Genomic DNA, 15,618 nt, shown 5'->3' on the forward strand with positions numbered 1-15,618 from the left:
ATGGCTTCAACTTTGGGAATAATTGCTGTTGCCAGTAGGTTGTTAGGAAATTACAAGCAAAGCGTTGAAATAAAATGTATTAAGATTCAGAAGATTTTTAAATAATTATCAATGTGAAAATTAATTACAAATATCAACTGTTGGCCTGTTCACACATATCAGCAGTCAAGAATACACAATTCCAGCTTAAAATAATTCTCCTGTCACTCACACACTACAGTAGCTACCTAAATGTGTTGGAAGCTGTTGAATTGGGGAGCCTAAAATATAAACCAAAAGTAACCACTTAGTCCCCTTCTGTCATTCTCCCTCTTTTATTGCAAGTTCTAACAACCTGATCAATTAAACAAGAGATCACGAATTATTACTCTTTTTGCCATAATTTTTCTAAGTGGAGAATTACATAGTTGAGGAACAAAAGATGCACTGGCATTCAGTAAAGATTAACCCTTACCCTGTTCTTTCTGCTCCCATGACAATCAAGTGCAAGAAAATATTGATAGCTTTTCTACCATTTTAATAACTGTACTGTTCTTTAGAAAAGGGGTCAAACCACTGATTTTCCTCTAGAGAATCTGGCACAGTATTTTCTAACTAGCGAAGTAATTGTTTTTCCATAAATGCAGTTACAAGACCTTGATCTTGAGTTTTAATGTGCATGTACAGAAATGTACATCACATTTATTTAGCTCAGAAAAACTGTTCTTTTGATTATGCCTGCTGACCAGGCGCTAAAAGTACTAAACCATGCAACAGTCTGACACATCAGTGCTGGAAGTGTTCCCAGCTGCTGGCCAGAATCTGATCACCTTTTTCTAAGCAAGGTATTCAAGAAAGTAGTAAAAAACGCTGCTGTCTAACACCACCTGTCAGCTGGGCTTCAGCACCTGTGGCTCTGCTGGATGACCTCCGCATTATAGGGAAAAGGAAGACAGTTGTATCAATTCTAACAGACTTGGCAGCTTTGGTATAGCTGATCTCCAAATACTCCTACTTTCATCCCAAAGACAGCTGCAGAGGGCAAACAGTAATAGCCTGAAATGACTTAGGTCATTTTTCTCAGACCACAAATGCAGGATAGTATGGGCATTTCTTTCCCCTACCATCTTCAGACTCTCACATTGATCATACTCCTCCTATTTACTCCTCATCAGGATCTAGATCTAGAGTGCAAGCAGCAGAATGCACATACAGCATTCAACTCTACCCCGTGCCAAGTGTGAACATAATAAACTCTGTAAAAAGCTCCTGTTTAAACAGGAGGCGGTAAGAACTGAATCCAGGAAGGCCAAAATAATGCTGGAAGCTTGACAGAAGTGCTCCAAAAAACAAACTTTCTCTAGAATCACTCCCATTTACAAACATGTTTGTCTTTGGGCCACTAAATAAGGTCACAGCTTAAAGATATCTTTTCTTCCTCATCTTTGGCTCAGACAGCCATGGCAGCAAAAATATCCCCCTGGCTTTCATCTAAGACTTACTGGAATTTACCTGCTTTTCAGGCATGGGTTGGTCCTGGTGAAGCGGTCACTCGTATCTCCAGATTTGCACTGCATGTATGGAAGGAAGAGGATTTTATGTGGAAATGAAGCTCCAAATGAGACAAAATTCAAAAGCCCATGCTCAACAACAGAAGATATCCACAAAGCAGTAAAAATGTGTACAAAGTCCAGTTCAAACTTTCAAAGGCCTACTACTGGTCTGTGAAAGTAACTTCTAATGTCATTGCCATTCCAAGAAAACAATTATGTTTGTCATTCTTGACAATGAAGGGTAAGAAACAAAAATTTTATGATTGTATTAGCATCATTGTGATACTAATTCCCACAAGATTAATGGAATAAAATACAAACCCAATTTATTCAGATTAACTTACCCTCTTTTTCTTCTTTTACATACAAAATGAAGAGACTTCTATAAATTAATTGAGCTATTTACTCTACAAAAGAGAGAGGGACATGCTTGTTGGCAGTGTTTTATGAACCTGAAAGGTAATGGGGCCCATAAAACTCCTTGACACTTGTTTTTGAGCTTCACAAAATTAGAGTCTGTACCTCATACTTGAAGTGTCAAAAAGACTAGTTTCTTTTGCCTGATTCATCTACCAGCCAAATTTGCCACTCACAAGAATTCATTTCATAGATTTTTACTCCCTTCTCTTTAAAAAATAATAGAGTTTAAGTTCCTTGAGGTAATAAGTCTTTTATCAAAGGCAAAACTAACAAATGCATTATGCCTATCCTGCAAAAAAACATGCCACATCCACTCTTTTCAACGTTATTGAAAACATACAAAAGAAATGAATTTATGTTTAGAAACATGTTGTTAGTGTAAGATCAATATTCTTCATGAAAAACTGAGATTCATCTTACATAAATCTGTTTTTTCATATGTATAGAAACTAGTCACGCAATGGAGAAAAAAATCTACTATAAAATGAGGCTTATGCCGTGTATATGTGTACTCTAATCAGTACAGATAGAATCATTCATAGAATCATAGAATGTCCTGAGTTGGAAGGGACCCAGAAGGATCATTGAGTCCAACTCCTGTCCCTGCATAGGATGACCCCAAAAATCACACCATATGTCTGAGGGCGTTGTCCAAATGCTTCTTAAATGTTGTCAGGCTTGGCGCTGTGACTGCCTCCCTGGGGAGCCTGTTCCAGTGCTCTGCCACCCTCTGGGTGAGGAGTTTTTTCTCTAAAAAAGACATTGCAGGAACAAAAGATACTAATTTACAATATTTGTAGAAGTTCCACATATAGATGAAAGTTTTCAAATGTAATAGCGCCCTGAACTGAACAGAAAACTGAAGCACATTTTAAGTGATACCTCAAAACTACCTTTAGAAATCTAGCTGGTTTCAAAAAAAGCTGAATGCTTAATTTCAACAGAAGTAAGAAATATCAAGAGTTTGGTAGATATTTGGATAGCATTTGCATGAATTTCACGTGTGGAAGCTCTTCTTCCTTTGTTAGCTTCACTGGCTCAGACACTCATGCAAATTTCCAATGTGTTGTTTCAACATTAGTCATCTTAAATCCAAGTTCAGGGAAAAAAAAAGAAAGAATGTCTTCTCTTTTCACCATTAATTCTCTTTCATTATCTGCAATTGATTTAAAAGGAGTCTTTTCAACTGTTTACAGACAATAAATCATTCCTCATCTTGTGTATTTAACCCTGCTCAAATTCCTTGTTCTCAGGAAATAAGCATTATGGTAATTTTCCTGGAATAATATCAACTGATAATATATGTAGGTTTTAAATGTATCAAACAACATTCTTTCTGCCTGAGTACAGTCCCAATAACAGCTACTTTCAACGTGAAACAAAATACATTTTTATGGTTATCCCTGTTGTATTTTATAGAGCTAAGCACTGCAACAGTAGATGAACATCCTGGCCAAGATTTGTGTTACCACGCACAGCAACTGAAAGAGTTAGCCAATACATTCTGTAAGATCTTGATTTTCCTGCCTCTCAGCTAAAATATTGTTATTCCCAATGTTGGGAACTAACATTTTGACAGTTTGTTAACAGCTTTAATTCCTCCACTCTGGCAGCGCTTGCATTAAGCAAAGAGACAGAAGCAGATGCTCTCCTTTTCAGCAGGTACAGCTTCCTGACTAGCAGTAACGTTTCAGGCGCAGGTGCCTGTGGAAAACAGAGGCAAGTCTCGACACAGAATCCACTACCTGAAAGCAAGCACTCAACCCAGCTCTCAGCTTTTAAATGATTTGCAGCCATAGACATAGCTCATACCCTATAAACCAATAAAGCTATTTATCTTACAGTTCTAGAAAGAACTGCTGTTATCAATATTTAAATATTTAAGTGTTTTTACATAATTTTGGAGGAAAGACCCACAGAAGAAAAAATATTACATCTATTTACTGATCAAACTACTCCTAAATAAACAAAATTACTCCTCTCAAAAATTCCAGACAAGATATAAATTAACCAATATGATACATTTGTTTCCAATGAAGCAAAACTAAAATGCATGATCCAGAGTATCACGTGGTTTTCTCATATGTGTATCCCTGTGTTTACATATCAGTCACTCCTGGGATGTAGGTAAGAGGAAAAGCAACCAACACATAAACAAGCCTCAGTGTGAATTTACAAGCTTTTATTTTTTAAGAACAGAATTTTCTCCGATGATTGTCCATCACATAGTTGTACCTGATTTGAAAGGTGCTCTGTTGACTTTTAAAGAAATGCTGTCAAAGTCTGCAAATCAAAGTTAATATCCAACTTCCAATTCTTTTCAACATGTCAGCAAGCAAAATTCAAAATTTTATTTCCTCTATTTCTTTAAATTTATACTTTTTTTTTCCTTCTAACTGAGGTTTCCATATTACCTTCCAATTAAAAAAAAAAAACAAAACAAAACAAAAAACAAACAAACAAAAAAACCCACCCACCAAACTCATGGCACTATCTCTGCTCTTCAGGGAAAAAAAAAAATCAATAAATTCAGAGATGTGGGAAAAAAATGTTACATTTTGATCAGTTAAGTTCAGCTACAGTGCTACATCCTGAGAATAAATATATGCATTATGGAAATATACACTGAGAAGAGTAAACCAGAAAGCAAAATAAGAACATGAAATTTATTGAAAGCATACTTTAAAAATGCTGCTCTTTGACTTTACAGTAGAGCTCTGAAATTTTCATTCCATATGCTTTATGTGACCATCCCTTTCAAACAAAGACCAAAACCAACTAGCTCTGGTTTAAGTTCTACCTTCCTGCCACCCACTTTTAAGAGAGCTGTTCCTGTTCCACAACTGGAAAAATGCATATTATCCAGCCAAAACACAGCTGTCCTTTGTCGCACAAAACATACATGATCTGAGTAATATTAACATGCATTTGAAATTTAGACACCTCTGTCATGACAAATGACGTATACCCATCATAGCTAGAAGGGCTCTCCAGCATTTTGGCAAGTTAAAATGTTTGCTCAAATTACATGCACTGAAACTGAAAGCATATTTTTGCTCAACAGTTCAGTTCTAACCCTCTGTGCATAGTCATATCTGTTGCTTTAGTATACTTTTAAAATAATTTAGAATGACAGGAGAAAAATTAAACTCTAATTTAGGATGTATTATATTCTCTGTGCACTGTCAGTTTACTAGTTCTAATAAGGTACATACATGCAAGCCCACAGTATGCCATATCACAGAGTTTATAATTGGGCTCAGAGAACCTGATGCATGTGGATGAAAAACAACCAAGACCAATTCTCAAATCTCTGCAGATCTAGCAGTTGGGAGAAAAAGTCTCTACACATATATCAAGTTAATTTGTCTGGCAAACCGTGATTCACATAGCTGTACTTGTCAGACCTAGTAACAGAAAAGCACTTCAGAAAGTGGCAAGACAAACAGTAGGGTCAATTCACCTGACCTTAGATAAGAAAAATAAGAAAGCAAAACTGAAAAATATAGAAAACTAATATCGGGACTCTATGTCAACATGGAGCACTAAATTCTAAAAGATCAGGAAGGAAATGGACATCAGTTACTACCAGCGGTGAAATGAAAGGCAGTGAAATATACTGGGAATGTGCTCTAATAAGGTAATGTAGGAAATATTTTCATGAGTTCTACAAATTTGGTCTTTGATGGAGACAAAAAATGCCCTATAAATTTCAGGGAATTAACTAAAAAAATGAGATAGGTAGTTGCTTCATTTTATTTTGCATCTGTGCTTATATTAAAATATCAAGAGGAAAAGACTACTTTCACTCTGTGTAATTGAGGATTCTGAAGGACATCCCTTTCCTCTATATAGAGACAAATTATCTGAAAAAACATTAAGCAATTGTTCGTGGTATTACATATGCTCAATACAATGTCAGTCTTATGAAGTCAATGTGATATTTGTGCCAAAGAATATACTGGTTTACCTATATTCCTGTCAAATGTCAAAATGGAAAAAGATAAGCATTAAGCTGTTTCATAGGAATTACTTTTGAAATGCCACCAACTCAAGCATTATAAGTTGCTTTTAAACTAATTCCTTGGAATTGTATCTGAAATACCTCAAATCCATTTATCGTAATTACAAGTGGCAGTACATGCAACTTATCACCCTAAGAGTTCACAGCAGCACTTTACAGAACTCTGCAAAAGCATGGGAAAGGGAGCCCACATAACACCATAAACTGTTAAAAAGTCTCTTGAGTAAGGCATTGTAAAGAAGATTACATTAGAAAATAGTTACATTTATAGACAGAATTAAGGTAGAGATCTCTAGTTATACAGGCAGCACAACCAGATTTGGCCAGCTGTTAGACGAAAAATGTCCATGAAGATATATACCATGGAAAAAGGTGAAATGCAGCAATATATTCCTTGAACAAAAACATATTGATAAAAGAATGAGGTATAGAAGGCAACAAATCTCTCCAGATGAAAAGGACTGTAAAAACAGCACTTACACTGAAGAATGTAGAACTGGAGGAACAACTCAGCTCATAAAGCCCAATACCCTACCAAAAATAACCACGGAACATAAACTTTTTTCATATATAGCTTTTATTTTTGAGCTGAGGGGAGAAGGAATGGCAGGAGGAGCTGAGGGAGTGGCACTTCAATGCTCAGTGCAATTCATATCTGCTCTTATATTCAAGGTAAGCACTCCTAGTCTTCTTCACCCCTGCAGCTTCTTATATATATGTACTCATCGTTCACCTTTAAACCTTTTCCTACCTAAATCACTAGTAGATGAAGGTGATTCAAATGTATTAATCACACTATAATAGGCTGCACAGTGCAAATGTGTTTTGTATGGAAGAGGCTTGAAAAATGAGAAAAAGAATGGTAAAACTGATAACCTTTGGTACGCTCATATAAAATTCACCTAGTTTCCAACTTTGGGGGAAAGACAGTATCTTTAGAGTGCCCAGAGTGTGAAAATACTGGCAATGAAACTGCAGAATTTACAGTAAGACAAAACACATTGCAAAAAATGTTCAGGATACAAGCTGTTTGCAAAGATGTCTTCAGAAAATCCCAGTAATTTATGCCAACTACATCCCTCAATTTGTACAAATCCTTTGCTGCAGTAGTTCAATATCTTGACCTACAATCTTAATTAATCTGTATCACAAGCCTATTTTTCTATGTTTTTTCTTCCCTACAGAAATACCGAACCAGTTACTTGACTTTAAATGTTTAAATATTAAGTGTGGGCCTGGAAAATAAAATAAGCAACATTCTAAAGACACTGTAACGAAGGACTGGATTAACATGATAACATATATGTTAAAATCTTAGCAAGTTGTCTAATCTGCTTTTTAGCCAACAAACACTTCTGCAGCACAATTTACTTCAAACTACACCATGTATGTAAAACAGGTCACATGAACTGCACGGTAAAAATGTCTATGTTTTGTCATTGACTTTAAAAGGAGATTATGGTAAATATAGATGACTACACTGCAGAAATCTAAAGTAAGGAAAGAGCAGTCCTATTCAGATGGAATTGAAACTATTTGTCAGCCATTTCTTTTAACACAATGGGATGTGAGTTCCAGAACATACATGTTTGCTTTTTTCTAGCTGGAGCTGATAACTTAGAAGAAAAACATTTGCAAAAATTCTTTAAAACGATATCTTAGAAGAATCATTATTCCAGGTATTAGGATATACAAAGACGTTAGGTCAAACGCCTTATAGCAGGTAATTTCAGGGAAATTACCACCTTTAAGTAACATGCAGTGAGAACAATTTTTAAAGCCTCTCAGTGTTTTTTACTGAGCACACATATACACAAACACATACATATACTCTCATCTTAAAATGAATGTTCAATAAAGCACTACTGACAGTGTATACTGAAAAAGCTCTGGAACACCTTTCTGATATTTTTCAATAAAATGATCTTGAAGATTAACTCAGATTATTATATTAGTTCAATTCAGAAAGGAATTTTATATTTTTATGATTCCAGCCTATATACGGAACTACTTTGGAATTCATTCACTATACAAAAAATAATAGAAAAAGTCACATTTCTTTTAGGTTGCACAGAAGAAAAGTGTCTATCCAAGGCACAACTAAATATAAAGTCCATTTTGGTTCAAAAAAATGAGAAACTGGTGAACCTTTTCAGTAACACCAGAGAATGCTATCAGTAACAGGTAACCTCTCACAATATGTGTTACGCTTGTATTCAGTTTAATTTAAAGCAAGAGAACAAAAGTCATAGAATGGGTTGGGTTGGAAGGGACCTTTAAAGATCATCTAGTCCAACCCCCCTGCCATGGGCAGGGACATCTTCCACTAGATCAGGTGGCTCAAGGCCCCATCCAACCTGACTTTGAATACTTCCAGGGACAGGGTACCCACAACTTTTCTGGGCAACCTATTCCGGTGCCTCACCACCCTCATTGTAAAAAATTTCTTCCTTTTGTTCAATCTAAAACTACCCTCTCTCAGTTTAAAACCACTGCCCCTTTTTCTGTCACTACAGGCCCTGGTAAAAAGTCTTTCTCCATCTTTCTTCTAAGCCCCCTTTATATATTGAAAGGCTGCAATAAGATCTCTTGTTCTCCAGGCTGAACAACCCCAACTCTCTCAACTGTTCTTCACAGAAGAGGTGTTCCAGCCCTCTGATCACATTCATGGGCCTCCTCTGGATCTGCCAGAAGAAGTGCCAAAGTCACTGTTCCCACAGCATTTCTGCTTCCAATTGAACAATTTAATGAACAGTGCAAGAGTTTAGCTTAAACCCACTTCCATCATCTGGCTAAGCTGTTCTGCCAAACTTTGCACTGGTGTAGTTCAATGGAAAAATTAAATATTCCGCTAAAAGGGATACTGACATCTGAGAGTATCCAAAGTGATACAGGTATTTGGGTTTATCTCATACTGTCAGTATCTCATACTGTCAGTGTATCATCTCTTAGAACACATTTGTCAACATCAGAGTTCTAAGATAATCAGAAAAAAAAAAAAAGGGGGTTCTATAAGCAAAGGCAAAAGCCACCATAAATTAAACTATGATTAAAAAAACACAGTAAGAATTCCCTTTTACTTTTTGATAAACTTCAGAAAAATTTCTTTTTCATAGGTAGTAATTTCTCATTTCTGTAAGAATTAAGGACCCTTTTCTCAGGTGATGCAGCTTTGTCAGCTAACGGAACCAGCGGGTTCTACTGCTGTGCTTGAGTACAGTCAGTCACTACAATTCTTCTGAGCAATAGATGAAAAATCAGGATTAGTCCAAGCAACATAACTTGCAATTTGAAACGTTACCAATCTCCTAGGCATTCTGCTCTGGGCTTTTATTCAGTTTTTGGTACACAAAATACAAACAGAGCACGTCTGTTAACAATGTTCTGGAATTAACCTCTACACAAAACAAAACCAGAGACAGTCCCACTTCTGGACCTTCAAAACACCAAACCGAACAATGGGGTCACAGCTCAAATTGCTACTTTCAGTCAGAGGCAAAGACAGAAGGAAGCTTTATTTTGCCAGCTATGTGATCCTAAAAATATTGGAAGATCCTGCCCTGTTAATACACTTTCTGTTAGAAGAGAAGGAGATGCCAGTGGTGGAGGACTCTTAAAGACAAGGGTCAGCTGAAAGCATGTGTTAACTTGGGCTGCAATGAGGCAGAGAACATCAAAACTAAAAATAAGTCATACCAACCTACAGCCTTGAAGGGAATTGTAACCACAGGAAAAATAGTAGCTAGAGGTGTCTCTAGATACAGTTCATGTTTTCTCCAACAGCAGCATATCGTTTGGCAAAATAAATAACATTTTGTTCTAGAGAAGTAACTTCCTTATTGCTGTACTGGGCCACAGGCACTTAAAAGCGCTAGGAAACGCAAAACCAGGGATGATATTGTGTAACTAGCTCTGGCACAGACTCCTTTGAAAAACAGTCAGTTATGCTCCTCACCCCAGAGTTAGACAAGGTACCTTCCTGTTATCTGAGAGCAATCAAGTGTTTGAAGAAAGGTGTCAAAAGAAGCAGTCCATCCAGAGATCGAAATAACCCATAGGACACAAAGCCTTCAGATGAACAAATCACATGAGTGCAAAAACCTCTACCATTATACTTGTGATTCCTGTAGTATAGCCAAAGTCCATTTGTTGAAAAGCATGCACAAAATCTTTGAAATAAACCTCTACACTAAAAATATTGGAAAACATACTCTAAATACGGTGAAAACATACTCTAAATACGGTTCATATATTTTCAAATCGTCACCGCATAGCATAACATTTTCCTATTTGCGGGGCTAACATAAAAGCATATCCATGAAGAGATGACTTCCCAGAACATCTACAATAAGCAATTTTGCCAGCCATCTGTGCAAAAAAGCAGTGTAACTTCCCTTTAAACAACAAAAAAAAACTAAACAAATCCCCAGCCCAACAGCAGAACAACACACCTGGTCAATACGAGCCTAAGCATGAAAACATTCTGGTTTGAATTTAGCAACAAAGAATACACAGACCAGGAAGACTGTGGTTAACAATGCTATCTAGATTTGCCTATGTATTTGACACTTCTGTACATAATTCAGTATCCAAGTGCATTTTTGAGTTATTGACAACATTCAAGGCATACCTCTAATAAACATTATTTGGCGTGCCAGATGCTAGACTAGCTGTCAATGTGTTTTTTTTCACATAATAGCCTTCTGTTTAAAGCACTCACTAAGAAAGCACTAAATTACATCTAGAAACTGAGAGATTTCATACCCCCAGCTTCTAGCAGAGAAGAACAAGTCGGAAAATACCCACTCATAAGGCTAATCTCAGTGAAGGACTTCCTATTACCTCAACTGAGTCACTAAGCAAAGAGTGAAAAATAAATGGAACCCCAGTAAAAGAAGATACAATCTATCTAGCCCATGTTTACACACTTAGCTGGAGCAGTGGGGCTCTACTGCATGCTCCCAATGCTGTTTTCATAGTATATGGTAAGAACAATACAGTATATTGCATAAACAGAGAAAAAAAAGGCGAGTCAAAGTGGTCTCAATCTCTCTCCTGTCAAACCTGCTGAAAGACATGGAATACTCCTCTGCCACATATTTAATTGAAAATATCCATTTCTTTCTAGTTCCCCCTCCCTACCTGTTTCCCATTATATCCACCTGTATCAGTGGTTATACTTGCAATGGAAGTAAGAGTTACCAGAATTCAAATACATTTGAGAAATTGTAAATGGTGCTTACTTAGCCTTAAAGGGTTGAATTCAACATTAAAAGCAATAAGAAGACATTTCTTATGTTGATGCCAGTGACTTCTATGTAATACATGATCTGGACAGACCACAACATAACTGGTGAGACAATCTCAATGTCAGTTCAGCACCCACATTGACAGGTAGTATGTTGTAGAGGCCATTAAGTTCAAAGCACTGGCTTTAATTCAAAAAATGAACCTTCTTAAAAAGGAGCAGCTGGGATGTTATATAAAGAGACAAAATTCTGATACCTTGCTTTTCTTATTTAATGTCATGAAAGCATTAGTTTTTATATCTATACACAAACTAGACTGAAAAAACTTTGAATAATGGTAGTTGTTCTATATGTCAATTTATTCTGTCTGCAGAGTTTGGGAAAAATACAAGCACAGTAATTCTTGCAGAAAACATAATAAAATTATGGATCAGTTTGGACAGATTAAAAAAATATGTCTTTTTCATTTGTAAAAACCAGAGAAAGTGATTTGAATGATATAGGATCCGTAACAGGAGCTGTAGGCCTTCATTCAGAGGTGACTTGTTTGCATCCAACATAAATCAGCAGTGACCATTTATCATCTAACGGCTGTTCAGTAGCCAATGCATGATGATATGGTAGCTCCTGTTGGAGAGGTGTCCAGGTGACAGTCACAGCCAATTGTCATCCCTGCTGGCAGTCTCAAAGAGCATAAAGGAACAATTAGACCTCGAGACCATAGCAGCCTATGTCTTCTAGACAGAAAGCAATTCCAGAACAGGACAATGAAAACGTGTTTCTCAAATGAGCAGTGTCCACCCAATGTGTAACAACAGGATCTCAGTTTAAGGTGAGGTCAATAAAGTATTTTTCATGGGAATTATCTGCATTTTGTACGGTATCATGCAAAATCTTTGAGACACTTCTGTTATTTATGCTAAGGGCTTGATTTTTCTGCTCAACAAATGCCACAGATTTAAATGGTAGACTGCAGAATCAGTCATTTAATAAAACCTAGCAGTATTTCATCATTACAGTGTTCTTGTTTTGTATTCTGCAAGCAAAAGAAATAATGAATTAGGAGAACATTTCCTCTTTCCATTTCTTATTACTGTGAAAGAACCTGCACTTACAATGCAGAACTGTAGAGTTACGGGAAATATTTTGCATTTTAGACTTTTGAATTCTTTTTTCCTAGTACTATCACCATTTAGTCAGCATAAATGCTGGGCTTCATATTGCTGTCTTCCATACACAATATTTAAAACAAGAAGATGAACTTTCCAAGTACCATTCAGTTCTGATAGTTCTTTTCAAAAAACCCATTTGCTTGCCCTTAGAAGTATTACCTTAACAGGACAGCAAAACCTATAACACCATAGGGGTCTAATGTTCTACTCCTTATGCTTACAAAACAGTATAAAATAAGGAAAGCCAAAAGCTCATAAGCACCACAACTTTGCTAAAACTGAATCATATGTTGTTTTAAAAGTCACCATTTACATTTAAAAAGCACCTCAGTATTTACAGCAAAGCCAACTGAATAAATGCATGAAGAAATAATTCTGAATCAAAACCATGTTATTTTTAGATTTCTGATGTAGCATGCAGCTTTGATGCCACAGAAAATTCCTTTAATTTGACCAAACTTTCTAACATGGAAAAATGTAAATCCCAGTTACAGAAGGAGAAAAAAAACAATTCAATGTACCTTCACAACATAAAAACAGTAACTTAAAGAATTCACTGTAGGTACTTCTCTCTGGTCTACCATTGTTCATTAAACAAGTATGCTGAATGCATGTCTGGGATCCAAAAATGCCACAACTCCTTTAATTCTGAATTGCCATTGAAGGTTGTCACACTTTACCAGGATAGCTTTCTGAGACTGTTTTTACATATACTGATGCTTCTGTTAAGTAAACGAACTCCTTGGTGGTCACACCAAGGACCATAAACAGCCTATTTCTACTACTTCATTTTTGCCTTCTCCTGTTGAGAACCTACCAAATCAGACAATTTTTCTTTGGTTGGAGAATATTACATTATATTTATCACTATAGCAACTAACCTAATTGATTTGATGCAGGTTTCTCTTCCACCATAGGATGGAGCCACTATCCCTAAGTATAATCTAAACATTTAAGAAAGAAAAAACGATCAGTTTATTATTTTACCACGTCAGAGAACATAATTGGGTTTCAGAAATTAAAGTACAAATGAAAGTCTAATGGAATGTACATGTACATCCAGAGCACGCTTTATAAATATGCTTATCTGTCAAGTGGAACTGAGAGTATGGTGTTTACTGGTTGCTCCCAGTAATAGGGAAGACTATCGTACAACAAATACATTCCCAGAAACAAAGATTCACAAAGTAATTAGGGGAAAGGGAGGAAACATTCATATAACTGATTCAGAAGTAAGCTTTGTCAGACCAATAGATTAAAAATTAAAATAAGCAAGGTAGATCTAAAGTTTTATTTATAGTCCCAAAAAAAAAAGGAAATATGCAAAAGTTCTGATTTTATTTTTTTTTTTTGAGCTGCAGGGCTTGATGTAAATGTAGTAAAATGAGAAAGTAACTGATAATCAGATATGAGGTTCCTGTAATTACTTTAATAATGTATTCAACTATATTGTTTTTTTACAGAAGTCTGCTTGATATCAGAGATTTAAGTTGGTATACTTCCATGTACCTGAATATAAGGTGTGTGGAAAAATACAGAACACCTTACATTGTCAAGTTCTTTTCTTTTACTGCCCAAGAAATATGGCAAGGCTGTTATTCTTAAAACATAACTGACACACACACCCTCTCCCCAGTTATGCTTTTCTTCAAAAAATAAAGCATCGGATGAAAAAAAGACTGAATAAACCCTAGATGATTTTTAAAAGGATACATAACATTTGCAGTACTCCTTCACCTAGAAATAGCCTCACATTTTTTTCCTTGATTTTTAAACAAGTTCACCCTTTCCACAGAGCAAAAACATTTTTTGCAGTTTTTCAAATACTACCACTGGAGAAAATGCGCATGGTGCTTCATTAACATTTGGAATTGCAGTTGTCAAATCAGTGAAACATTACATAAATGGTGGAGTGTTTTGACACTGCATATTTTAAGCTGTATGGTGCTTTTCAGCACTATACGGAATGAAGAGCCTACTACATGTTTGAGGAACACCATCTACACTGGCTGAGAGAACTAATTAGAAACTGGTTATTTAAACACACCAGAAATTGCCTTCATATTACCAGCTAACATTTGCATCGTTCAGCATCAGTAAACAATGCAAAAAATAAATAACAAACAATATATAACAATTCAAACATTCCTTTGGATAGAACATTATCAAACCTCTCACTGTTGAATATAAATAATTTTTAAGGTGTCAGAGTTTACAGTTAACTCTTTCTGAGCCTATGCTGATAGAAGATATCTGCACAGAAGAACTCATATCTTCTCATAAAAAGTCTAGGATCCTCCAGACATTTCTAGCACAAACTTAATAAAATATTTCCTATTACTAATATCCAGCTGAATTCCCTTTAAACTTAAACTATTCATCTTGTAATATGCATTTACTGAGTCACTTATCTCACCATATGCACATAAATCCTTTTAAATCTCAGTATGTTGTTTAGTATACCCTCTATATTAGCACATTGACTATAGCATTATGTACAAATTGAAATTATTTAAAAGTGTGGCCTGTTTGATACGATTTTTTATAAGTGTAACGCAAACTGTGCTAAATTACAAAAAAGAATTACAAAATACGTTATTCTTTTTAGAATAAGCCTCTCTCACTGTTGTCAGTATGAAGAATCCCTGTAACATGAAAAAAAGTGAATTAAAGGTTCTCTTAGCTAATTACAATCTTGTTTCAGGGAAAAAAAAAACAACACTCAAAACCAGAGAATTTAATATGGTTGGAGGGAATGGAATAGAGGGTTAAGAAATGCAGCAGGCATGCTCCTGAAAACCAGAATCCATTTCCTATTCATCATAACCTATACCTATTACAGCTCAACAAGACAAGCCTAGTGCAAAGTCTTTTATGCTACAGCTAATGAAAGAAATATGCTCTATGGGCAAATTACAGACCACATTCAGCTCACGTTGGGAAAATACAGTGTAGATTCATTCTGGCAAAGTTGTGCAGGTCCCTCCTGATAAATTACATATTTTTTTATTATTGCATAGAAACTGCTTTTTCTATTCTCTTTGAAAGATTCACACTCTGGTACTATGGACTAACTTGCATGCCCTAGAAGTATGGGCATTAACTGTATTTATATTACATAACTGCTTCAAAATTACTCTTGCCGAGAGCAAAAAAACTAACAAGAAAAAAAAAAAGACCTTTAAACGTACTAATAGTCCAGGCACTTGATTCTTACAGAT

The 15,618-nt window shown here is 35.8% G+C and overlaps 1 protein-coding gene across 1 annotated transcript in view; it reads right to left on the reverse strand.

Annotated features, from left to right (window-relative positions):
- Positions 1–15,618, reverse strand: part of TAFA5 (TAFA chemokine like family member 5) — a gene marked incomplete at both ends in the record, with an annotated part of 361,021 nt that overhangs the window by 344,628 nt on the left and 775 nt on the right. The gene's annotated exons all lie outside the window — the stretch shown is intronic.

Source organism: Platalea leucorodia, assembly GCF_965183815.1.
Source record: "Platalea leucorodia genome assembly, chromosome: 4".
NCBI classification, from domain to species: Eukaryota; Metazoa; Chordata; class Aves; order Pelecaniformes; family Threskiornithidae; genus Platalea; species Platalea leucorodia.